General features: G+C 44.1%; 2 pseudogenes; both read left to right on the plus strand.

The window, feature by feature from the left end:
• Positions 1-8,554: 8,554 nt before the first annotated feature.
• Positions 8,555-13,390, plus strand: LOC138418107 (T-box transcription factor T pseudogene; annotated as a pseudogene).
• Positions 13,391-20,187: 6,797 nt separating this feature from the next.
• On the plus strand, positions 20,188-20,613 carry LOC138419441 (cytochrome c oxidase subunit 7A2, mitochondrial pseudogene; annotated as a pseudogene).
• Positions 20,614-24,897: the final 4,284 nt, after the last annotated feature.

Genomic DNA, 24,897 nt, shown 5'->3' on the forward strand with positions numbered 1-24,897 from the left:
AGAAAAACTGTAAATACCAATTCTACATGCTCTGAAAGTATGAATTCATGCATTTTCCCAAGCCCTCTGGGTCATTGACTAGGGCATTTGGTACCCCAATAACTGGCAGCATGACATACCTCCAGTGCACCTTACAATATTAAAGCAGATTTTTATTATGAGACAGAATAAAATGATTCAATAAAAAATGTTCGTCAAAGTTCTTTCTCTTTAAACACTAATATTCTCCTTACAATAGAAAGAAATACAGTACAAGGCCTCTTTAATACGTAAGGGTTTATATTCCTTAAAATTAGCAAAATTAATTTCTCTTTTCCTAGGATTTATATATTGTTGTAGGTGTTTAGGTAAAGCTAGAAACCCTTTCTCCCCGCTCCTAGCATGCAGCCAGCTTCTTAGTTACAATCCATGACATGAGGAGATTAAGCCAGCCAGATACAGGCCAAACTGGCAACCTCAGGCTAGAATGCATGCTCTACAGACAGGCAGGTGCAAAAGAGGGAAAAGGGGAGGGCTGATTCCTCCAAACTTGTCTTTGGAGAGACCATTTCTCCCTCCAAAAGCACAACTTGGTGTGAGGGCTAGCAAGAGAGGTCAGGAATGTTCATTCAGCTCACTGGCTCTTAAATCAGGGGTGATCTGACATTGGGGAGCATTTAGAAATGTGAAAGCAGATGTTCTGGTTATCACAATGATTTGAATGATTTGAGACACCACTGACATTAAAGAGTAAGGGCTAGGATGGTAAATGTCCTGTGCTCTGCTGAACAGTGCCCCTTAATTATCCAGTCCAAAGTGCAGCAGTGTCCCTTCCATTTAGAGAAATACTAAAGTCCCTCTGCATGGAAAGGCGATGAGTGGGGAATCCCCCCGCCCCCAGGATTTAAAAAAAAAAAAGCTTCACTAAAGAAGCTATATGGTATGTGAAAGGAAAAGAACCTTACTTCCAGGAATACTGCCGGCATGTTGGAAACTGATTATCACATAGGAATTAGCGATTCATCCTGTTCTCCATCAGTTGTTCATAAATCGCTTACCAGAATCAGCTGAGGAGCATTTTTTAAAGTGCAAATTCCCATGCCCCACACTTAGTGTGTCTGATTGTAAAGTTCTGCTGTGAAAACTGGCAACCTTAAATCCCACGGTACTTCTGATGAGCCAGGTTTAGAAAGCCAATTTTAAAACATCACAGCTGGCTCATCTAGCCCCCTCCATGTTAGGGGCCTTGGTGAGGTTTCCACATAGAACTATTTTTTTTTAAATTTCTCTACCGTTCCAGATTCAGTATATCTGAATTGTGGCTCCATCCTGAAGAATGGGAAAGAAGTAAGTGGTAGAGGGGATGCATGTCTGCAGGACAGAATCTAGGGGGAAACAAAGATGGAGACTTGTTTCCTCCATTGTTCAGCTGCTTTGAGTACTGAGGCTCAGTTCCCAGCATGTAGGAAATGAGTGTGTGGTGGTGGTCTTGTGTGTCAAATTTTACATGGCTTTCATCCCTGTCTCCATGGATTGTCCAGCTGAAAGAAAAGCTGCTCTTTGCGCAAAAGCCTGCAGTTGCAGCTCACATCTATCTAATCGTGTCTGGATTCAGTGTTGCGGGATCTCTCTGCCCTGTTAGTTTGGAGACTGTAAGCTGGTTTAAACCGTGACAGTGGAGAGAGTGTCACAGTATAAAGTAATGAATGTGAGTGAACTTTTAGAGGAGCTCAAATGCCACAAATTTGCTTAATTTACCTGTTTTGACTGATTTTAGAAGATGACAGGTATTAATACAATGAGAATCCAACTTAGGGAAGTAAAGTAGCACCATTAATCTCTGAATCTGGATGTGCCAATGGGGCTTTGCACAGAGCAGGCTGCCTTAGCTTCTCCCAGGATAGACACTGGGACAACTTGGCCTAGGAACTAGTCAGGCAGGAGACCCAAAGGAGAGTGTACCTCTGAGTGGCAGTCTCAGAGACCAGCAGCCACCAGTCGGTCAGCTCCTGTGTACACTGGGAAGCTACAGATGGAGGACCCAGGCCCTGCTCTTGGGGCTTCCCAGCCTCCTGAGGAGGAGTGATGCAGAGGTTTGTATCCTGTTTTTCAGGGCCAGGGTTGGTAAAAGCAAGTTTGTGGGTTTTGAGACATTCATAAATCTGACCCCAAGAGCATGTAGTGAGACTATGGATCTAATGTGGTTTCTGTTCTCCATGATGGTGCTGAGCTATGAGCCAGTGATATGGGTGTTCTTTAAATTCCAGCTTGGTTCATATTTAACACATTTGGCTGACTGATGAAAATGATTTCAGGTTTAGCTCGTAAACATATCAAAATCAACCTGAACACACTGGTGTGCATATTGTGGTTTGTAAAGAAAGCAGCCCTGTGAGGCCAAAGCACATTTCAGTTCAATAATAAGGCTTTCTTAGAGTGACTCATAGCCTAGGCACACAGAAACAACTGAGAGCGGCCAGCAAGGAGCTCATGTCCCAGAAAGTCTTGCGTTCGCCTCCAGACTTGAAGAGCAGTTTGGGAGTGGAAGGGCAGAGGAGAGAATTCCAGCTTGAGGAAGTGGGAGAAGCCGGGGCTCAGGCGAGATTGAAAGGAATTCCAATGAATGATTTACAGTCACTGCAGGACAGAGGACAGAAACATGTTTACTGGATGTCTGGAGTGCGCTTCTGTAATCCTGGTTCTCATTTAATCCTGATAATCCTCCGGAGCTAGCCCTACACAGGATTGTTGATGAGAATGCAAATCCCTGCATTGCAGTCCAGGATTTTGCTTGTGCTGAAATTGTTTTGAAAAAAAATTTTAATGGGTTAGTTGGGTGGCAGTTATCCCTTTCTTCGTTCCCCAGTGTTTAAGTAAATAGCATTTCTTTGTCCCCAAATGGTATTGGAGCTTTGCAGATTGCGGTCTACAAAAGAATGAGGTGTTTCATTTTTGTAAAAGTAATACATTGTAAGAAGGATGTGGGGCGTATGGAAGATGGTTTATAAAAAGATAGAAGAAAGAAAATCTACAGTTCCATCATTCAGTGCTGACCATTGATAACACTATTTGGCTATATATTCCAGGTGGCATTGTTCTATGCAGGCATGTACTTCTCAGCAAAAATAGATTCATAGTATACATACTATTGTGATACTTGTTTTTTTTAACGTGGTGTATTAAGTAGCACTGCTTTGTTTTAAAGTATGGTATGTACACAGACAAGTACACATGTCATAATTACCTATGTAAACACTACCCAGAAGCGCATTACAACTCCCTTCCAGTAGCTCCCACCCCCTCAAGGGTAACCACTAACCTAAATTTTAACAACATAGATTGCTTTTACTTGTGCCTGTTATTTATAAAAATGGAATTATACAGCATATACTCTTATCCTTAGCTCAACATTGTATTTGTGACATTCGTCCAGGTTGTGTTTGGCTGTGCACGCTTCATTTTCGTTGCAATATAATATTCCATTGTGTTACAGAACAATGGTTTTATCCATTCTACTGTTGATACCATATTTGGGTCATTTCTAGCTTTTGGATGTTAAAATAATGCTGGCACTGTTTTTTTCCTCCTCAAGAGAAGCTGAAGTTGGAGTGGGTGAGAGGAACACTGACTTACACCACTTAAGGACTTGGACTGCTGTGAAGGATAGTAGTGCCCAGCTATGGTGCTGCTCCACAAGTGCCCTCCTGTTTGTAACTTAAGAATAAAGTACCAGAAACCCTGGTGTGCTGCAGTTGTAGACATAGGTGTGTCCATTAGAGCAGATGGAGGGTTACTCCTCTACGGGCCTAGCCTTTGTTCCCCAAGGACACTGCTCTACCCACCACCCTTCCCAGTGGCAGCACCAGAGTATTCCTTGCCCTGCAAACCAGTGTTCAGGACGTGGGCTCCATGTCCTTCCTCCCTCCCTTCCTGGCAAAACCCCTACTTACTCTGTTGTGGTTTATGTGATCCTCTCACTCTCCTGGTTACCTGATAACTACCATCTAAAAAAAAAAATTATTCCTGTCTTTCTCTTCCTCTACACTTGCATCCTTCCAAGTGAATTCATCTGTGTGGTTTACCCATCTATGTTGGGAGTCCCCAGGATCATCCTACTCAAGGACTGTCATTCTTAGGGCAAAATTTAAAAGGTGCAACGCAAAATTAAGAAAAGGAAAAGTTATGTGGGCAAAGTCTAGAGCAAACCAGGCTCAGGCTTTCGGAGGGTGTCACAAAGGATGTATCAATACTTGATTCCCCAAGCAACAAACCTGGATGGAATGTTTTTTTATCAAGGAAACCCCCTCAGCAACTGAGGGCCCAGGGTTTTGACTGGGGTCTGGTTATGTAGGCACCTTCTGTGTGGCACATACTAAAATCCAAGACTCGAAAGCATAAGTAAACCACCTTGATTGTGCAAACAGTTTAGGCATCTTGAGCCACTCTTTTTTTTTTTTTTTTAGTTTTTTATTTTTTAAATTTTAATATCTTTAATTCTTACATGCATTCCCAAACATGAACCCCCCTCCCACCTCCCTCCCCATAACATCTCTCTGGGTCATCCCCATGCACCAGCCCCAAGCATGCTGTATCCTGCGTCAGACATAGACTGGCGATTCAATTCTTACATGATAGTATACATGTTAGAATGTCATTCTCCCAAATCATCCCACCCTCTCCCTCTCCCTCTGAGTCCAAAGGTCCGTTATACACATCTGTGTCTCTTTCCCTGTCTTGCATACAGGGTCGTCATTGCCCTCTTCCTAAATTCCATATATATGTGTTAGTATACTGTATTGGTGTTTTTCTTTCTGGCTTACTTCACTCTGTATAATCGGCTCCAGTTTCATCCATCTCATCAGAACTGATTCAAATGAATTCTTTTTTACAGCTGAGTAACACTCCATTGTGTATATGTACCACAGCTTTCTTATCCATTCATCTGCTGATGGACATCTAGGTTGTTTCCATGTCCTGGCTATTATAAACAGTGCTGCGATGAACATTGGGGTACATGTGTCTCTTTCAATTCTGGTTTCCTCGGTGTGTATGCCCAGCAGTGGGATTGCTGGGTCATAAGGTAGTTCTATTTGCAATTTTTTAAGGAATCTCCACACTGTTCTCCATGGTGGCTGTACTAGTTTGCATTCCCACCAACAGTGTAGGAGGGTTCCCTTTTCTCCACACCCTCTCCAGCATTTATTGCTTGCAGATTTTTGGATCGCAGCCATTCTGACTGGTGTGAAGTGGTACCTCATTGTGGTTTTGATTTGCATTTCTCTAATAATGAGTGATGTTGAGCATCTTTTCATGTGTTTGTTAGCCATCCGTATGTCTTCTTTGGAGAAATGTCTATTTAGTTCTTTGGCCCATTTTTTGATTGGGTCGTTTATTTTTCTGGAATTGAGCTGCATAAGTTGCTTGTATATTTTTGAGATTAGTTGTTTGTCAGTTGCTTCATTTGCTATTATTTTCTCCCATTCTGAAGGCTGTCTTTTCACCTTGCTTATATTTTCCTTTGTTGTGCAGAAGCTTTTAATTTTAATTAGATCCCATTTGTTTATTTTTGCTTTTATTTCCAGAATTCTGGGAGGTGGATCATAGAGGATCCTGCTGTGATTTATTCAATTCAATGCAATCCCTATCAAGCTACCAGCCACATTTTTCACAGAACTAGAACAAATAATTTCAAAATTTGTATGGAAATACAAAAAACCTCGAATAGCCAAAGCAATCTTGAGAAAGAAAGAACTGGAGGAATCAACTTGCCTGACTTCAGGCTCTACTACAAAGCCACAGTCATCAAGACAGTATGGTACTGGCACAAAGACAGACATATAGATCAATGGAACAAAATAGAAAGCCCAGAGATAAATCCACACACATATGGACACCTTATCTTTGACAAAGGAGGCAAGAATATACAATGGAGTAAAGACAATCTCTTTAACAAGTGGTGCTGGGAAAACTGGTCAACCACTTGTAAAAGAATGAAACTAGATCACTTTCTAACACCGCACACAAAAATAAACTCAAAATGGATTAAAGATCTAAATGTAAGATCAGAAACTATAAAACTCCTAGAGGAGAACATAGGCAAAACACTCTCAGACATAAATCACAGCAGGATCCTCTATGATCCACCTCCTAGAATTCTGGAAATAAGAGCCACTCTTATCTTAAGTGTTGGGAACGATGGAAACCCTCCTCAAATCCTAAGTTTCCAAGTGTCAGCCAGGGCCGAACTTATAAGCTGTCTTTATAAAGGAAAGTAGTCAGCTTTGCTGTGTTAATTCTTGTGGAGCCACCCCACACCCTAGTTCCTGTTCCTTATCCCGTGACCTTTTCTTCTCATCTCCTCCCATCGAAACCTGTACACACACCTGGACCTTGTCCATCAGCCTCAACTGCATCAATCTCTGAATCATGGATTTAGACACCTCACACTTGGCTCTTCCAACTGACTTGCTTAAGAAATAATAATTACACACAGAGTGACCTAACCACTCCTTTGCTCAGTAACTGCTTTCAGCTTGATTGGTGCAGACCTCCAGGTCCGGAATCTTTCTACCTTGCTTCCATCTTTTGCTTTCCCGTTTCCCATTTCCATCTAGCCTAGACTCCTTGAACCATCATTCTCTTAAAAACCTTAAACCCTTGTGCTCTTCTGAACTTTCTGTGTTCCTGCCTAGAGAAACTTCAACCCCGAAAACAGCCACCAGCCCACATGGTCAGTATTCACTGAGAGGGTTGTGTCCTGTGGAAGAGAATCGCAGGTGAATGTGTTAGTACCGCTATAAACCTGACTGCTCTCTCCTGGGCCCTCAACACTGCCAGTAAAACATACTGCTACTCTGCAAATGGCCCTGTTATGCATTTCAAAAAACTAGAAGACACTGGAAGGAAACTGCCTCAGGCACTTAAACCATGCTATATGCTAAGCTCATGTGCACCCAGCCTTATCCTGGTTGTCCTGTAAAAACAGAAAAGACCACGGATCAAAAAACTGCTCATGTTCTGTCTCCCTAACTCCCACCATTCCCATTCCCAGACTTAATATTATTGAGTTACCTCTCTGCCTGTATTCAACTTCTTCCTTAAGGATCCTTCCCACTCACATTTAATAATTATGCCAGCATATTCTGTGGCATAAGCAAGTGAAATGGCTCAGTCGTGTCCGACTCTTGGCGACCCCATGGACTGTAGCCCACCAGGCTCCTCTGTCCATGGGATTGTCCAGGCAATAGTACTGGAGTGGACTGCCATTTCCTTCTCCAGCAGATCTTCCCGACCCAGGGATCGAACCCGGGTCTCCCGCATTGTAGACAGAGCATTGTAGACCGTCTGAGCCACCAGGGAAGCCCTATTCTATATACAGGCATAATGGAGATATGGGCTCAGATGGACACCCCAGTAAAGCAAATATTACAATAAAGTGAGATAGACAAATATTTGTTCTTTCCTAGTATATATAAAGTTAGATTTACACTGTACTTTTGTCTATGAAACGTGCGGTAATAGCATTGTGCCTAAAAAACAATGTACATTACCTTTATTTTTAAAAGAGTTGGAAAAATGGCCCTGATAGATTCTCTAGGTGCAAGATTGCCACAGAACTTTCAATTTGTAGAAAAGGCAATATCTGCAAAACAATAAAACAAAGTATACATATAGTAACTATGTAGCATTTATGTTACAAGCTTCTTTGTTAAGAAAATTATCCTTGAATCCTACATCCTACCAGTTCCTACTTAGAGCTCTTAACTGTCTGACACCTCATCTCCCTTTCACTTCTTAACCCACCTTGTTCCACTCCGGTGCACCACTAAAACAGTTCTTGGTAAGGTCACTAATGATCTCCAGTGAGCCTTTCGAGGTTTTCCTCTCTTACTTGCTTTGCAGAACCATTCCATACCATCCACCTCTTTCTTCTGAAAATACTCTTGTCTTCCTGGCTGCCATACTCACCTGGTTTTCTTTCCACCCCTCTAGCTGCTGCTCCTCAGTCTGCCTAATTCTGATTCTACAGTCACCCCATTTTGAAATAGTAGTGTTCCTCAGGGTTCGACTTTAGCTTTTTTTCTATTCTCCCTGCCACTCCCTGTCTTCCCCCCAACACATACACATACTACCACAAATTATTCAGTGGACTTTCCCACATTTGGGGAAATCACAGGAGTAGCACATCCAGAAAAGCCTCACCCTGGGAAAACCACCTTTGTGATCCTGCTAGCTAAGGTCACTTGTTTTTTGGCTGAAGGGTTGGGGGAGCGCTTATCTATATGGAGTTATTCCCATATTCACTTATCTAGCACAGATCTTTTCTAAGTCTGGATCTGACCCCCCCCCCTTTTTTTTTTTTTGGTTGGCTGTACCACTTGCAGAATCTTAGTTCCCCAACCAAGGATTGAACCCAGGGTCACCACAGTAAAAGTGCTGAGTCCTAACCACTGGACCACCAGGGACATCCCTGAGTCTCATTTCCTGATTTTGTTATTAAAGGTTTTATAGTAGCCTCTCATGGAGAAGGCAATGGCACCCCACTCCAGCACTCTTGCCTGGAAAATCCCATGGACGGAGGAGCCTAGAAGAAGGCTGCAGTCCATGGGGTCGCTGAGGGTCGGATACGACTGAGCGACTTCACTTTCACTTTTCACTGTCATGCATTGGAGAAGGAAATGGCAACCCACTCCAGTGTTCTTGCCTGGAGAATCCCAGGGACGGGGGAGCCTGGTGGGCTGCCGTCTATGGGGTCGCACAGAGTTGGACACGACTGAAGTGACTTAGTAGTAGTAGTAGTAGTAGTAGCCTCTCGAATATAATGTTCCCCAAACTAAAGCGATGGATTTTTTTCCTTTTTGGCTGGCCACTCAGCTTTTGGGGTAGTAGTTCCCTGAGCCTTCAGCACTGACACCGCTGAGTCTTGACCACTGGACCACAGGAAATTCCCATCCCTCTACTTTTCTCCCAGAGTTCTTGGTCTAGTAGGCAGCAATACCATCTGCTAACCCGACTGTGCTGTGAATGTGAAAGTCACCTTCAACACTCCATTTCCTTCAGTTTCACACCAGCTTCCTGCCTGTTAGCAAGTTCTATCAATTCTACTTCTTAAATACATCTAATGTCTCTTATTTTTTAAATGTTTTATGTTGATAAGAGATATGTGTAGACATGTGTTTTAATTTAAATGCCTCAGAAGGCTTATAATGAAAGCCCTCAGTCATACTGTCATCCCTTCCCACCTAGTCTTTTGGTTTGTTTTACTGGTGTTCTGTGGAAAACAGAAAGCTATTCAACAAATCTTTACCAAGCCTTTATATGCAAGAGGTACAGTTCATTGGCAGGGTAAGCAACAGTGAACAAAATAAAATCAGCCCTTCTTGGAGCTTGTGTTCTGGGAGGAGACAGACAAATAATTAAATTTGTAGTCTGTTAAGAAGATGCTTAAGGGAAAGTTTCCTGGTGGTCTAGTGGTTAGGACTCAGCATGCTTTCACTTCAGGGGCCCAGCTTCAATCCTTGGCCAATGACCAGAATCCTGAAAACCACATGGCATGACCAAAAAGATGCTGAAACTCTATGGAGAAAAAAACCACGAAGGAAGGACAACATAGGGTGTATAGGTGTGAGGGGGGATTGCTGTTTCAATTTAAAATAGGTTAGGGAACCTGACATTTGATAAATGACTCAAGAAGCTGATTGGATGTTCAAGCAGAGGAGATGTTATCTACAAAGACCTTGAAGCAGGAGTGAACCTATTATGGCTGGAGTAGAGTGAGGGAGGGGCCTCCCTGGTAGCTCAGCTGGTAAAGAATCCTCCTGTATTGCAGGAGATCCCGGTTCAATTCCTGGGTCGGGAAGATCCCCTGGAGAAGGGATAGGTTATCCACTCCAGTATTCATGGGCTTCCCTGGTGACTCAGATGGTAAAGAATCCTCCTGTAATGCAGGAGGCCTGGGTTTGATCCCTGGGTTGGGAAGATCCCATGGAGGAGGGCATGGCAACCCACTCCAGTATTCTTGCCTGGAGAATCCCCATGGACAGAGGAGCCCAGCGGGCTACAGTCCATGGGGTGGAAAAGAGTTGGACAGGATTGAGTGACTACACACATCCCAGCACAGAGTAAGGGAGGAGAAGCTTTTGGGTTATGAGGTTAGAGTCAGTGGAGTCTTGATAGGGAAGGGACAGTGGAGTCCACTCTAATCATTGACGTTTGTTCCCAGATGGGAAGCAATTGTAGGGTTTTGAATAGAAAGAAGAGTGACAATCTGACTTACATTTTAAAAGAATTGGGAAATTCCCTGGAGGTCCAATGGTTAGGAGTCAGCACTTTCGGTGCTGGGGGCCTGGGTTCCTTGGGCAACTAAGATCCCACAAGCCATGTGTTGTGGCCAAAAAAATAAAAAGCACTTCTACTACAATGGTCAGTGAATCTCGTCCATGTGTATGTCTTTGGATTTTAAATAAATAAATTTTAAAAAAATAAAAATATCTGACTGCTATGTTGAGAATAAATTAGTAAGAAGGCCAGTTAGGAAACCAGCACAGTAACCCAGAGTGGTTCTCCCTGCCCTCTGACAGTTGGAACATGTGGCCTAGATTTCCAGTGGCAGAGATCTGTAGTTTGGGGACCTGTTTGGTCTCCTCAATGGACTGTTCCTCTGGTGGAGGCTTCACAATATTGCTTCTATCTTTTTTTATATATTATGGATTTTTTTTGTTATGGTTTTGTTATGGTTTTTTATGTGGCATCTTAGCTCCCCAACCAGGGATCAAACCCACACCCCCTGCATTGGAAGGCGAAGTCTTAACCCATGGACCACCAGGAAAGCCCCCGGCTGAGGCTTTAATGTATGCATTCAAACAGTTCAAAAATAACTTAAACAGAGTTCCAACTGCAATCTGCTTCCTTTTTCTCAGTGTCACCCAGATCTTCAAGTTGCCCTCTTCACTTGCAACCAGGTTGTTTCCAAGTTTTGCTAGTCCAAACAGTGTTGGAATGAGTTATTTAACAAATAGGTGAATGTATCTCTAAGATTAATAACTGAGCTTCTGGATAATGGGAAACATGACTTTATAATTCTAATATTCCTGTGTTCTTTTCAATAGAAATTATAGCAATTTACATTCAGCTGGTTTTTCAGGATGTGTATTACCTTATATGGGCTTCCCTTGTGGCTCAGCTAGTAAAGAATCTGCCTGCAATGTGGGAGACCTGGGTTCATTCCCTGGGTTGGGAAGATTCCCTGGAGAAGGGAAAGGCTACCCACTCCTGTATTCTGGCCTGGAGAATTCCATGGACTGTATAGTTCATGGGGTTGCAAAAAGTCGGACACGACTGAGTCACTTTCACTTTCACTTTGACCACACGGACCTTTGTCCCTAACCTTCTTCCCCACCCCATCCCTTGCCACCGCCCCTCCTCCTCCCCGGATCTCTCTCCTCGCCATCCACCCAGGTCTGGGACCCGGGAGGCCCCTCTTGTTGAAAGAGCGGCCGCCTACTGAGGTGAAGGTGGCTCTCCTCTCGAGTAGCCAAGTCAGGGCTTGGGGGGCGGTGGGGAGGCGGCAGGTAAGAGGATGAGCTCCCCCACACCGAGAGCGGGGAAGAGCCTGCAGTACCCCGCGGACCGTCTGCTGAGCTGTAGAGAGCGAGTAGCAGGCAGGCAGCGAGAAGGCAGCCCCAGGGAGCACGAGCTGTGCCTGGGCCTAGAGGAGAGCTAGCTGGGGCTGCGCTTCAAGGACCTCACCAACGAGATGACGGTGACCACGAGCGGCAGGAGGGTGTTCCCGGTACTGAAGGTGAACGTGTCCGGCCTGGACCCCAATGCCGTGTACTCCTTCCTGCTGGACTTCCAACCGCTTGAAGTACCTGAACCAAGAGTGGGTACCAGGGGGCAAGCCTGAGCCGCAGACGCCCAGCTGAGTCTACATCCACCCTGACTTGCCCAACTTCGGAGCACACCGGTTGAAGGTGCCTGTCTCCTTCAGCAAAGTCAAGCTCACCAACAAGCTCAATGGAGGGGACTAGACCGTGTTAAACACCGCTTCCCAGGAGACCCAGTTCATGGCAGTGAGCACTTACCAAAATGAGGAGTTAGCAGCTCTTAAAATTTAATACAGTCCATTTGCAAAAGCTTTCCTTGATGCAAAGGAAAGACACGATCACAAAGATACGATGGAAAAACCTGGAGCCAGCAGCCATCTGAATGCTGGCTGATTTCTGGAACCAGCACCCTGTGTCACCTGCCGCCCCCACCCTCAGTTCAGTGCCCTCCTCTCACAGGCTTCCATGCACGGCTGTGAAAGGTACCTGGCCCTGAGGAGCCACCATCCAGGAGACCCCTACCCCAGCCCTTATGCAGTAGAACAATTCTCGAACCCTTTCTGACATGTCCATACTCCAACCCATGACAACTGTCCAGCCTTGGAATGCCTGCCCACACCAGCATGCTCCCCATGGGCCCCAGTGCTGGTCCTCCTACGGGCTCCAGCCAGCATGCCAGCCTGTGGTCTGTGAACAACGGCATGGTCACCCTGGGCGCCCAGGTGGCAGGAGTGCCCAGCGGGCTGAGAGCCCAGTTCTTTTCTAGGCTTCTCTGCTCACTCTGCCTCCCTCACCCACCTGGTCCCGGCACCCTCCTCCTCGGGGTCCCCACGAAGGGGCTGCCACAGCCAAAGACATTGCCCACAGCTGGTAGGATCCCCCAGCCCGCCTCCTGGCCTTGTGGATGCCCGTGTTGCCTCCGTCGATGTGAACCAGAGCCTGTGTCTTAAAGGACGCAATGACTCTTCTGTGGCAGCAAGTGTTCATTTGGTTGGCAGTCTCACGGGGCGAGGGAAGGAAACGAGGCCTGTTAACCCTCCCTTTAAATAAGAGGAAGCGACATCTTCTGCTATTTACCTTTCTTCATCCTCGGTGGCGGCAGTGCTGTCCTGGGTCCTTTATGTGCTGAGGTGAGTTCCGGTGTGAAAGCGATGCAGGTGGCCTCACTCACCAGGATTCACAGTAGCAGTGACTTGCTAGCATCCAGAAACTCTGTTTTGCTTACAACACATAGATGACTCTGGCTTATCAAAATTTGTAAACTCCCTCAGTCATACTCCAATGAGATAAGAAAAACACACTTTTAATTCTCCTCCCTGTGGCTTTCGAGTAGTTTTCAGATTCCTTTTGTGGCAGGGATCATAGTCAGAGTTCAGCTGTGAGAGAATTAAATCATAGTTGGGAACAGCAGATTGTAGTTGAAATGACAGTGTCCAGCCCTGTCCACTAGAATGTGTTTAATTTGACCATATGTAGCTAATCTTTTGTATTGTTAAACCTATGACTGTTCGTATTTTTCTTTTGACAAACTAGCCAATCAGCAGAAAGCATCTTCTGTAAAATAAAACCAATGCAAAAAAAAAAAAGGTTAAATGGATTATCCTTTTTTTCTGAATTTCCATCAGTTTCTTAGGATCATCTATATTATATTATTTTAAAATTGTGCTTAGTTTTATTTTCGGCTGTGCCAGGTCCTGCTTCCTGTGCAGGCTTTTCTCTAGTTTCGGAGAGCAGGGGCTGGTCTTCATGGCGGTGCACGGGCTTCTCTTGTGGCAGGACACAGGCTGCAGGCTGCACAGGCTTCAGTAGTTGTGGTGCGTGGACTAAGTTGCTCCGTGGGATGTGGGATCTTCCTGGATCAGGAATCACCCATGTCTTCTGCCTTGGCAGGCAGATTCTTTACCACTGAGCCACCAGGGAAGCCTAGACCATCTACAGTTTAATTTGCTTCATGACGGGACCGTGACTTTTTCAACTTTTAGATTGTTTTTCCTTTACCTTTTTCACATTTAATATATACAGAAGGATATGTGACCCACAATGTGAACAAATGAACCTGTCACTTAACCCCCAAATTAGAGCACTACCAACAACCTGCGTGTATATATTACCACTCCCCTACTCCATTTCTCTCTCTGTATGTCTGTGTGTGTGTTAGTCATTCACTCTAGTCTGAGTCTTTGCAACACATGGATTGTAGCCTGCCAAACTCCTCTGTCCATGGAATTCTCCAGTCAAGAGTACTGGAGTGGGCTGCCAATCCCTTCTCCAGAAGATCTTCCCCACCCAGGGATGGAACCTGGTCCCTACACTGAAGGCAGATTCTTTACCATCTGAAGCACCAGGAAAGCTCTTCCATTCACTTCTGCCTCATCCAAAAAGAAATTGCTATCCTGAAATTTGTATTTTATCGTAGTTTTGGTTTTGTTTACAGTATTTTTCCATATAATTTCTGATTGGCTCTTGCACATTTGGTGTATATTCTCTGTTACTTGGAATCTATTCCATTTTTTCTTGAGCTCACCAATTTTCTTTTTTTTTTTTTTGTCCTCATTTCTTTTATTTTTTTTTATTTTTTTTTTAGTTTTTTATTTTTTAAATTTTAAAATCTTTAATTCTTACATGCGTTCCCAAACATGAACCCCCCTCCCACCTCCCTCCCCATAACATCTCTCTGGGTCATCCCCATGCACCAGCCCCAAGCATGCTGCATCCTGCGTCAGACATAGACTGGCGAAGCTCACCAATTTTCAAATCTCATTTAGACCATTGTTTCCTTGGATCATTATTTATCTTATAGTTTTTTTTCCTGGAGTTTCTGAATGCTCTATTTGGCTTATGTTTGTTGCCTTTATCACATAATAAAGTTTTCCCAAACCCTTAACCTTGAATTATCATTTGATTTAGCTTACGAAGGCTCCTTTTTTCCCTATAGCCCATCATCCTATAATCTTTTGCCATCCTGTTAAAATTCCAACATGTTGCTTTTTAGATCTTCAGGAAAGTTAGGATCCTAGGATTCCTCTTCATTGCTCTCCTGGGTTAAAGTCACAGATTCTAGGATGTCATGTTTTACATTTTCTTGTTTGCTAGAATTCCTACTTTAGGGAGCTTTCTTTAAAAGTATACAGGGCCAGATAGTAAGATCTCTGTCACAACTTCTTCTTTTTTTACTTAACAACCTTTTAAAATATAAAAATCATTCTCAGCTCAATTGCTGACTGTTCATCTAACATGCAGTGGTGCTAAGTCTGATGCCAATTTGATGTGTTTTTTCCATGATAGGTGATGTGTTTTTTCCTCTTTGGGGGTTGGGGAGGTGGTGCAGGGCACAGTTTGTGGGGGTACCCCAACCAGAGATTGAATCCAGGTCACAGCAGTGAAAGCACTGAATCCTAAACACTAGACCACCAGGGAATTCCCATGTAGACCCTTTTGACTTAAAGATTTGTATCTTTCCTTTAGCTCTTTCTCTTACTACTTCTTAGATAATATCTTTGATGCCACCCACTCTGTTCTTTCACTAAATCTCCTTCTTACTCAAAAGTAAAAACTGTCAAGTCAAACTTTTGTGTTTCTTAGGTATTTTTACCAGGATTGTTAATCTTGGTAGTACACTTCCTGTAGTAGACTTTATCCGAATATCTCAGAATTCTTTCTTACTTCTCACTGGAAGGAAGCAGAAGAGTTGCCTTGGAGCTCTGGGTGTCACCAGGATTTGTCATGTGACAAATACTCTAAGGTGTATCTTTATCGTGAAAGTTGGATCATAAAGAAGGCTGAGCACTGTAGAATTGATGCTTTCGAACTGTGGTGCTGGAGAAGACTCTTGAGAGTCCCTTGGACAGCAAGGACATCAAACCAGTCAGTCCTAAAGGAAATCAACCCTGAATATTCATTGGAAGATCTGATGCTGAAGCTGAAGCTCCAATACTTTGGATGCGAAGAACCAACTCATTGGAAAAGGCCCTGATTCTGGAAAAGATTGAAGGCAGGAGAAGGGGGCAATAGAGGATGAGATGGTTGGATGGCATCATTGATTCAATGGACATGAGTTTGAGCAAATTCCAGGGGACAGTGAAGGACAGGGAAGCCTGGCGTGCTGTAGTCCATGGAGTTCCAAAGAGTCGGACACAACTGAGTGGCTGAACAGCAATGAACAACAAAAAATATTCCTGGGTGCATCTTTATTGTTGAGGTCTCTGAATTCCCAAGGGCTTCATTCAGAGGTGCCAGTGTTTCCAGATCCACAAATACTCTGTATCTACAGAAAAGAATCTTCCTTTTATTGTTTGTCTTTCCTAGGAGTGTGTTGGCTAATTGTAGGTCACTTTAAAAGCATTAAGAAACAAAATTGTTCACTGCTTGTTGTACAGACACACCTTAGGTTAGTTTTCCTGTTTTCAAGCCCCCTTCTCATGCTTGCCCTCTGTCTTACCCGCTGCTTCAGAGTCTGAAGCATTTCAGAGTTTCAGGCAAGCAGCTCCTCCTGCACAGTAGCAACCCTGGGTATGGTGTCAGCAATCTTTTGTTCCTCCCTGGGTCACCGTACTTCTTCCATCTGCTCTAATCAGTCCAGAAATTTGTTGAAACATACCTCACAGATTTCTCCCTGCCCCACTGTATTTATATTCTAAATATCATTTTAGTCATTTACTGACTATTTAGTGTAGTCTTAAAGGTTGCTGTTGTTCAGTCGATAAGTCATATCCGACTCTCTGTGACCCCATGGACTACAACATGCCAGGCTTCCCTATCCTTCACCATCTCCTGGAGTCTGTTCAAACTCATGTCCATTGAGTTGGTAATGCCATCCAACTACCTCATCCTCTGTTGCCCGCTTCTTCTCTTGCCCTCAATCTTTCCCAGCATCAGTCTTTTCCAATGAGTCAGTTCTTTGCAGCAGGTGGCCAAAGCTTCAGCATCAGTCTTTCCAATGAATATGCAGAGTTGGTTTCCTTTAGCATAGACTGGTTTGATGTCCTTGCTGTCAAAGGGACTCTCAAGAGTCTTCTCCAGCACCACAATTCAAAAGCATCAGTTGTAGTCTTAGAGGAAAGAGAAGGTAAACATTTGTAGTTGGTAACTCTGTTTGCCTTTACTTTAGTGTGAAACACTGTCAACTCTTGCCTGTACGACTTTAATAACCTCTTCACTGGCCACCCTCCAACCATACTGTACTCCTGCCATTCATTTTCTATGCAGTAAGCAGGATGAACTTTTGGGAATATAAGTCTGATTGCCAGATTATATCACATGTCTTAGAGAAGGCATCTAATATGGAGGCCTCAAGAGACTGTCCTACTGGAAATCGTATCACTGCAGCTGCGGTCTGTAATGGATGTGATCATGGTGTCAAACAGCCAGACCCATGCTACTCGCAAGAGCCAGCTCATGAGCAGGGCTTCTGTCTCCCCAAGGTCTCAGTCCTGGTCTAGACCTCTGAGTCACAGATCTAAAAATAAGTTTCGGGGCTGAGAGCTAGTAGGGCAGGAGCACACCTCTGGTTCTGTGGCTAGCTGGTGTTTGGCAGGAGTGAGTCCACGTCCAGCAGTGCTACAGCTCCAAACAGCCTGGAGATCTGGCTCAGCACTGGGAAGGACTAGGCGTTGGAGCTGCTCAAAACCTGGCCCTGGGTTTATCTGTAGCTGTGTATGATCAGAATCTCAGGGCTGTCCTCTGCAAGTATCTAAAGGGCTTCCTGACAGAGCAAGAAATGCCAACCTTGTCCAAATTTTCTATAACCACTCCTGGGTATATTCCTGGGTCAGATGCCTCTCAATGTCTGATTGCCAGGATTGTCTTTTTTTTGTTGGTTTTTTTTTTTATGTTTTTTTTTTGCTGTATTGTGCAGTATGCAGATCTTAGTTCCCCATGCCTAAGGGGATCAAACCCTTGCCTCCTGCAGTGAAAGCATGGATTCTTAACCACTGGACCACCAGGAAAGTCCCATCCCAGACAGTCAATGGGTTTGCTCTGCAGCTTTCATCATCCCAGGCTGTGACTTAATCCTCAAAACATACCTCATGTCTGGGCCAGCTTACTTTTTCTTTCCAGCAGCTCCTTGGTTTAAATCTGGAAATCCTGGAGTCTTCAGACTTCCACTGAGCTGAGACAGACCACTGTCCTGGTGTCTATTCCTAGTACTGACCGAAGATAGCTGCTTTTTCTTTTCCCAGAAATAGAAAGGAGCTGTCAGACATGCTCATTTTTGCATTATTCCAATTAAAACTTACCTTGTTCACACTTAAGAGGCAAGGAAGTATAGAACCAAGTGTTAGTGAGTGCAAGTAATGTCTGTAACAGCCAGCTACAGATGACTTGGCAATGCTGAGCCCACAGAGATCATTGGTGGAAAGGCTGACAGTATCCCAAAATTGCTGGCATGAGTCCCCTTTTACCTAATGGAACAGGCTGACATCTTTTCACAAGTTATCCTCTCTATACCCCTGTGAACAAATGGGGTGTGCTCACAGTCTTCTGCTTTTCAAAATGGAAGAGGAAATTTTAAAAGCTCAAAATATTGGAAATAGTTGGGAACTTCTTAGTTTAATAAAAGATACAAAAAATGTACACCATCGGGGATTTCCTCGGTGGTCCAGTGGCTGAGACTCCAAGCTCCAAGTGCAGGGGCCCTGCATTCAATCCCTGGTCAGGAAACTAGATCCTGCATGCTGCAACAAGATTCCACACACCGCAATGGAGATCAAAGATCCTTCATACTGCAACTCAGACTCAGAGCAACCAAATAAAATATAAATATATATTTTTTAATGTACACCAGCATTGCATATAATAGTGGAACAGTGAACACTCCTCCTGTGATTGGTATCCATTACCATCACTTATATTCAGCATTGCATTGGCTGTCCTAGCTAGAATGAAAAAAGAAAGGTATTCATATAAAGATTGGGGGAAAGAGAAGATAATTATTTTTAACATGACACAGTGAGATATGTATAAAATCCAAACCTATCTACAAACTGCTCCCATAAGTGAATTATCAGCATCTACAAAAATCACTTGTTTCTATGTAATTGGAAAATGAAAATTTAAAATATTATCATTTATAATAGTACTAAAAAGCCAAATGTCTAGCATTCTAATGAAAGATGTGCAATACCTCTACACAGGAAACTACAAAACATTTCTGAGAAAAAATAAGGGCATGTTTTCAGAACCTTGGAGTGGGCGAAGAGGACATAAAAAGTGATAACCACAAAAGAGAAACTGGACTTCATTAAGACTAAAAACTTGTTTTATCAAAAGATATCAAGAGAGTGAAAATGAAAGCCACAGCCCAGGAGAAGATACTTGCTTTATGTAATATTAGTCCATCTGCCAATGCAGGAGACACAGGTTCGATCCCTGGTCCAGGAAGACCCCACGTGCTGTGGAGCAACTAAGCAGGTCAACCACAATTACTGAGCCTGTGCTCCAGAGCCCGAGGGCCGCAACTGCTGAAGCCCCAGTGCCCTAGAGTCTGTGCCCAGCCAGAGAAGCCACAACCAGAGAGCAGCCCCACCCACTACACCAAAAAGAAGAGCGAGCAGCGCTGAAGAGCCAGCATAGCCACAAAAATAAAATTTGGGAAAAAAAAACCCCACAATGAGGGACTGGCCTGGTGGTCCAGTGGTTAGGACTCAGCGCTTTCACTGCTGGGGCCTGGGTTTAATCCCTGGTTGAGGAACTAAGATCTTGGAAGCTGTACAGCCAGCCAAAATAAAAATAAAAGCACAATGAGATGCCACTCAAACCACCACAAGAGTGACTTAAACATTTATATATATATAAATAGATATATATGTATATTTAATTTATTTTTGGTTGTACTGGGTCTTCATTGCTGCTTCATTGCTGCTAGGGCTTTCTCGAGTTTCAGTGAGCTGGGGCTACCCTTTTGTTGCTTTTGTTGCAGTGCACAAGCTCACTGTGGTGGCTTCTCTTGTTGTGGAGCACAGGCTCTAGGCACGAGACCTCTGTAGTTGCGATTCAAGGGCTCAATAATTGTGGTGCACGGACTTAGTTGCTCTACAGCATATGGAACCTTCCCAGACCAGAGATTGAACCTGTGTCCCCTGCATTGGCAGGCAGATTCTTATCCACTCTATCACCAAGGAAGTCCGACATAAACTTTCTTTAAAAGATGTAATGTCAAGTGTTGGTGAGGACATGGAGAAACTGGGACTTTCACGCTTTAGCAGTAGAAGGGTAAATCAGTGCAACCATTTTGAAAAGCAAAGGAGCAAGATCTGTTAAAACTAAATATGAAAAAATTAAAAGCTAAATTTGTATATTGATGACCAGCAGTTTCACTGTTGGGTATATTCCCCATAGAAATGATTGGCTTGAGTTCTGGTTCCAGCGTGGGGCGTTCTGGTTGTTGGTGGTCAGTTGCTGCGGTTGGTGGGCAGTAACTGAGCCAAGATGCTGCGGAATCTTCTGGCTCTCCGTCAGATTGCTAAGAGGACCATAAGTACTGCTTCACGCAGGCAGTTTGAAAATAAGGTTCCAGAGAAACAAAAGCTGTTTCAAGAGGATAATGGAATTCCAGTGCATCTGAAGGGTGGGGTAGCTGATGCCCTCCTGTATAGAGCCACCATGATTCTTACAGTTGGTGGAACGGCATATGCCATGTATGAACTGGCTGTGGCTTCGTTTCCCAAGAAGCAGGATTGACTTCAGTTTATCCTCCCAGCAGTCAGTTGGTTCAATTCCATTCAGCTCTCTGTGGACCAGTAATCTGATACATAACTGAGTTCTTTGGGGATCAATATTTATTGACTTGTATTAGCTGCCACCAATAAAGCAGTCTTTACCATGAAAAAAAAAAGAAAAAGAAATGATTGGCTTATGTCCACCAAAAGACTTGTCAGAATGTCATAGTATAAGCCATAATAGCCAAAACCTGGAAATAAATGTCTAGCAACAGTAGAATGAACAAATAATGGTATATAATGGAATACAGTGAAAAAAATAAGAACTTGATTTATGCAACATAAATCTCACAGATGATTTGAGTGAAAGAAACCAAATACAGAAGAATATATACTGTACAGTTACATACATCTATATAAAGCTCATAAAAAAGCAAAACTAACTTATGATGATGGAGTTTAGCAGTTACTTTTGGAGGAGGTAGGGCTTGCTAATGTATTTATATCTTGGCTGGAGTGATGGGTACAGAACATAATTGAAAATTTGAACCGTGCTCTTAAGATTTGTATACTTTATATAAATTAAATATCATTATAAACACTAAACTTCCCTAGTGGTCCAGTGGCTAAGACTCTGCACTCCCAATGCAGGGTACCTGGGTTCAATCCCTGATCAGAGAACTAGATTCCACATGCCACAACTAAGACCCAGCACAGCCAAATAAATAAATTTTTTAAATGCTATATGGAAGGAGGCCTTAGATTCTTTCTATTGCTCTGCCCTCTGAGTGCCTTGCTGACTCCCTCTGCCTCTGCCCTCACCACCCCAGTGCTATGGAAACGCAAATTTTTACAACTCTCCAGTGACTTCTTGTTTCTCTTAAGAAAGTGTTCCATCCTTCCCAGGCTGTCTTTCATGATCTAGTCCCTGGAGAACTACCCTTAGCTTTCCCTTAGTGCCAGATTCCAAAATGAGCCAAATTCCAAAGGCCTTTGCAGTTCCTTTCACCTGGAGGTCTCTTTCCCAACTAATTGCGTCTCATTCTTCAAATGTCAGTTTGAATATTACATTTTCAGGGATGCCTTCCAGGTCCTTCCAGAATGTGTTAAGGTCTCCTTGACCACTTTTCTTCACCGCAACGTGTCCTCACTGTGCTTGCAGATTTATTTTTATCTTCATCTTCATCATTTTTGCTTGTGGGGAAGGATCGCTTTTGTCTTATTCGCCACTCCATCCCCAGTACCTGGCACTGTGCCTGGCCTGTGGTAGGTGCTTAGAAACTTGTTGAATAAAGGAGCAAGTTACTTCACGAATGCCCGCCATTTGCTGTATGCAGTGCCAAGTGCTGCAGCTACAGTTGAATATGAGATGAATATCACCTAAGCTCACAGTTCAGGAGGGGCAAAACATAACTGCTTTGGGAGGTAAATACTATGACTGGGAAAACAGAGAGTTTTGGATTTCAGAGAAGGCTTCTTAGAGGCTTCCTTGAGGTCATGCTTTTAAACAGCTTAAAGAGCCCCACAACTAGCTGCCTGTTCTGGGAGGGGACCAAGCTTGGGACAGATTCTGGACACATGGTTGTCTTGGATCTGCCTATACCTAGGCTCCCCAGGTGGTGCTAGTGGTAAAGAAGCTGCCTGCCAATGCAGGTTAGTTGTAACAGATGTAGGTTCGATCCCTGGGTCAGAAAGACCCCCTGGAGGAGGGCATAGCAACCCACTCCACTATTCATACCTGGAAAATCCCATGGACAGAGGGGCCTGGTGGGCTAAGTCCGTGGTGTCACACAGAGCTGGACATGACTGATGCAACCTAGCAAGCATGCACGTGCCTGAGCAGAAGTGGAAACCTCTCAACTTTGCTCATTTGATGAGATCACAGAATTTTTGAGAAGTAATCCCATTTCTTCTTACTGATCTAATAGACTTTATGTGAGATAAAGTTTTACTTTCAGGGTTTCTCCATATGTGTTTAAAGCGAACTGGCTTCCTTTCAATAAGTCCAATCTCTTTTTCTGGATGGGTAGGAAGGCTGCACGGTTCAGTTTATGGAATCTAAGTTCCCCAACCAGAAATCAAACCCTGGCCCCAGCAGTGAAACAGCTAAGTCCCTAACCATCAGGGAATTCCCTCAATGATTCTTATAAGTAAGTCAAAGGTGGCTTTTAGTTTTATCAGCTTCTTCTGAGAGCCTCATTGTAATCTCAGAACTGGATAGAGCTGCCCAGACTCATATGTTGCAGTGTCGAGTGAGCAGAGTTCATTATTTTGCACTGTAATAGCAATGTTTCACAGTAGTAGTGAAATCATTGTAGGTTAAGAGCCAAATTTTAGCTTATAAACTCAGTCTTTTCTCAAATATTTCTAGTAACTTGGCTTCAAAACGGTATTTGGTTCTGCCCAGTTTTGCCCCTAAATGGAAAGCATGAATATTTGGCAGCTGTGTGGGTTAAGGTTAAGGTTAGGCACAACACTGCCGAGCAGTGAGAAAACCAAGAAAACTGGAGCTCGGGGCCCTCAGCCCATCTCCCTGTGGAGTGAGTGGGGGAAAAGCCCTTTGGCTGTTCAGTGCTCACACACGCTGCTCCCTGACCTAGCTGAATAGCTGTGCTCCACATCCCACACGGGAGGCATCCAGCTGTCTGATCATGGGAGTCTGGTGCTTACGGTCCTACCATCCAGCACCTACATCAAACTTGAGTCCATCTCTTGGGTGAGACCCAGTCTCTGTGACCAGTGCCCAAGGTTGCACAAGTCACCACTGACACCAGAAACTCAGCCAGTGGCAGCTTTACTGTCCCTGCTTGCTAGAAATTGAAGACCCAATTGACATGCCCTAAATGAACTGTAACTAGAGGGTGTGTGTGCTTGCTAAGCTGATTCAGCCATGTCCGACTCTTTGCGACCCCATGGACTATAGCCAGCCAGTCTCCTCTGTCCATGAGATTCTCCAGGCAGGAATACTGGAGTGGGTTGCCATGCCCTCCTCCAGGGGATCTTCTCGACTTAGGGATCAAACCTGCGTGTCTTATGTCTCCTACATTGACAGGCGTGTTCTTTATCACTAACACCACCTGGGAAGCTGCAACTAGAGGGCAACCACATGTAAAAAACATCGGAATGGAGACCTAAACAAGTTCAGAGTTGTTGGGTTGGAAGACTTTGGCATTACATGTTGAAGAAATGAGGGGACTTCCCTGGTGGGCTAATGGCTAAGTCTCCACCCTCCCAACGTAGGGGCCTGGGTTTGATTCCTGGTCAAGGAACTAGATCCCATATGCCATGACTAAAAGTTGGCATGACTAAAGGTCCTGCGTGCTGCAACTAAGAGCCAGCAAAGCCAAACAGATAAATAAATAGAAATAAATACTGAAAAAAGAAAGAAAGAAATGCAGCAAACAACCTCCCTGAGCACCCTGAGGTGCTCCTTCCCATTGAGCCCGGAGGGAGCAGACAGCTTGCAGGGCGGGAGCCAGTAAGTTACTCCCAAGCATCAGGACCGTTGCCAAGGACAGCCATTCTAGTGGCCACAGTGCTCTTTTTGTTTTGATTAATAAATCCTCTCTTGTTTCAGTGACAATGAGTTGTGGTTATTACATCTTGATAAAAAGGAGAGTCCACCCGCACTCAGGACAGCGGACAGAGTTCTGGTTTCTTCAACCACAACTTCAACATCTGGGGGACTCAGGACCCTCAGTCTTGGCCCCCTTGTAGATTTACAAATTTGGCCCCCTTGTAGATTTACACGGAGAAGGCAATGCAACCCTGCTCCAGTACTCTTGCCTGGAAAATCCCATGGACGAAGCAGCCTGGTAGGCTGCAGTCCATGGGGTCGCTAAGAGTCGGATACGACTGAGCGACTTCACCTTCACTTCTCACTTTCATGCATTGGAGAAGGCAATGGCAACCCACTCCAGTATTCTTGCCTGGAGAATCCCAGGGACGGGGGAGCCTGGTGGGCTACCGTCTATGGGGTCACACAGAGTCGGACACAACTGAAGCGACTTAGCAGCAGCAGCAGCAGCAGCAGTGGATTTACAAACCACATGTATGAGGGAATTCTCACACATATAATTGTTCGGAACTCCCAAATTTTCAACTTTGAACTCATCACAAGGCCACAGAATCAACTCTGCAAACGACCCTCCTGCGGTTCTTGAGAGCACATCTTTCCTTTTTTAATTATATTTGTTTATTGTTAATTGATTGATGATTGCTTTACAGTATTGGTTTAATTTTTGCCATACATCAACATGCATGAGCTATAGGTGTACATATGTGCCCTCCCACTTGAATCTCCCTCCCACCTCCCACCCTTGCCCACCCCTCTGGGTTGTTACAGATCCCCGGTTTGAGTTCCCTGAGCCTTACAGCAAATTCCTGCTGGCTGTCTGCTTTACATATGGTAGAGTATATGCTTCCATGCTGCTGAG

The sequence above is a fragment of the Ovis canadensis genome, chromosome 14 (assembly GCF_042477335.2).
Source record: "Ovis canadensis isolate MfBH-ARS-UI-01 breed Bighorn chromosome 14, ARS-UI_OviCan_v2, whole genome shotgun sequence".
Lineage (NCBI taxonomy): Eukaryota > Metazoa > Chordata > Mammalia > Artiodactyla > Bovidae > Ovis > Ovis canadensis.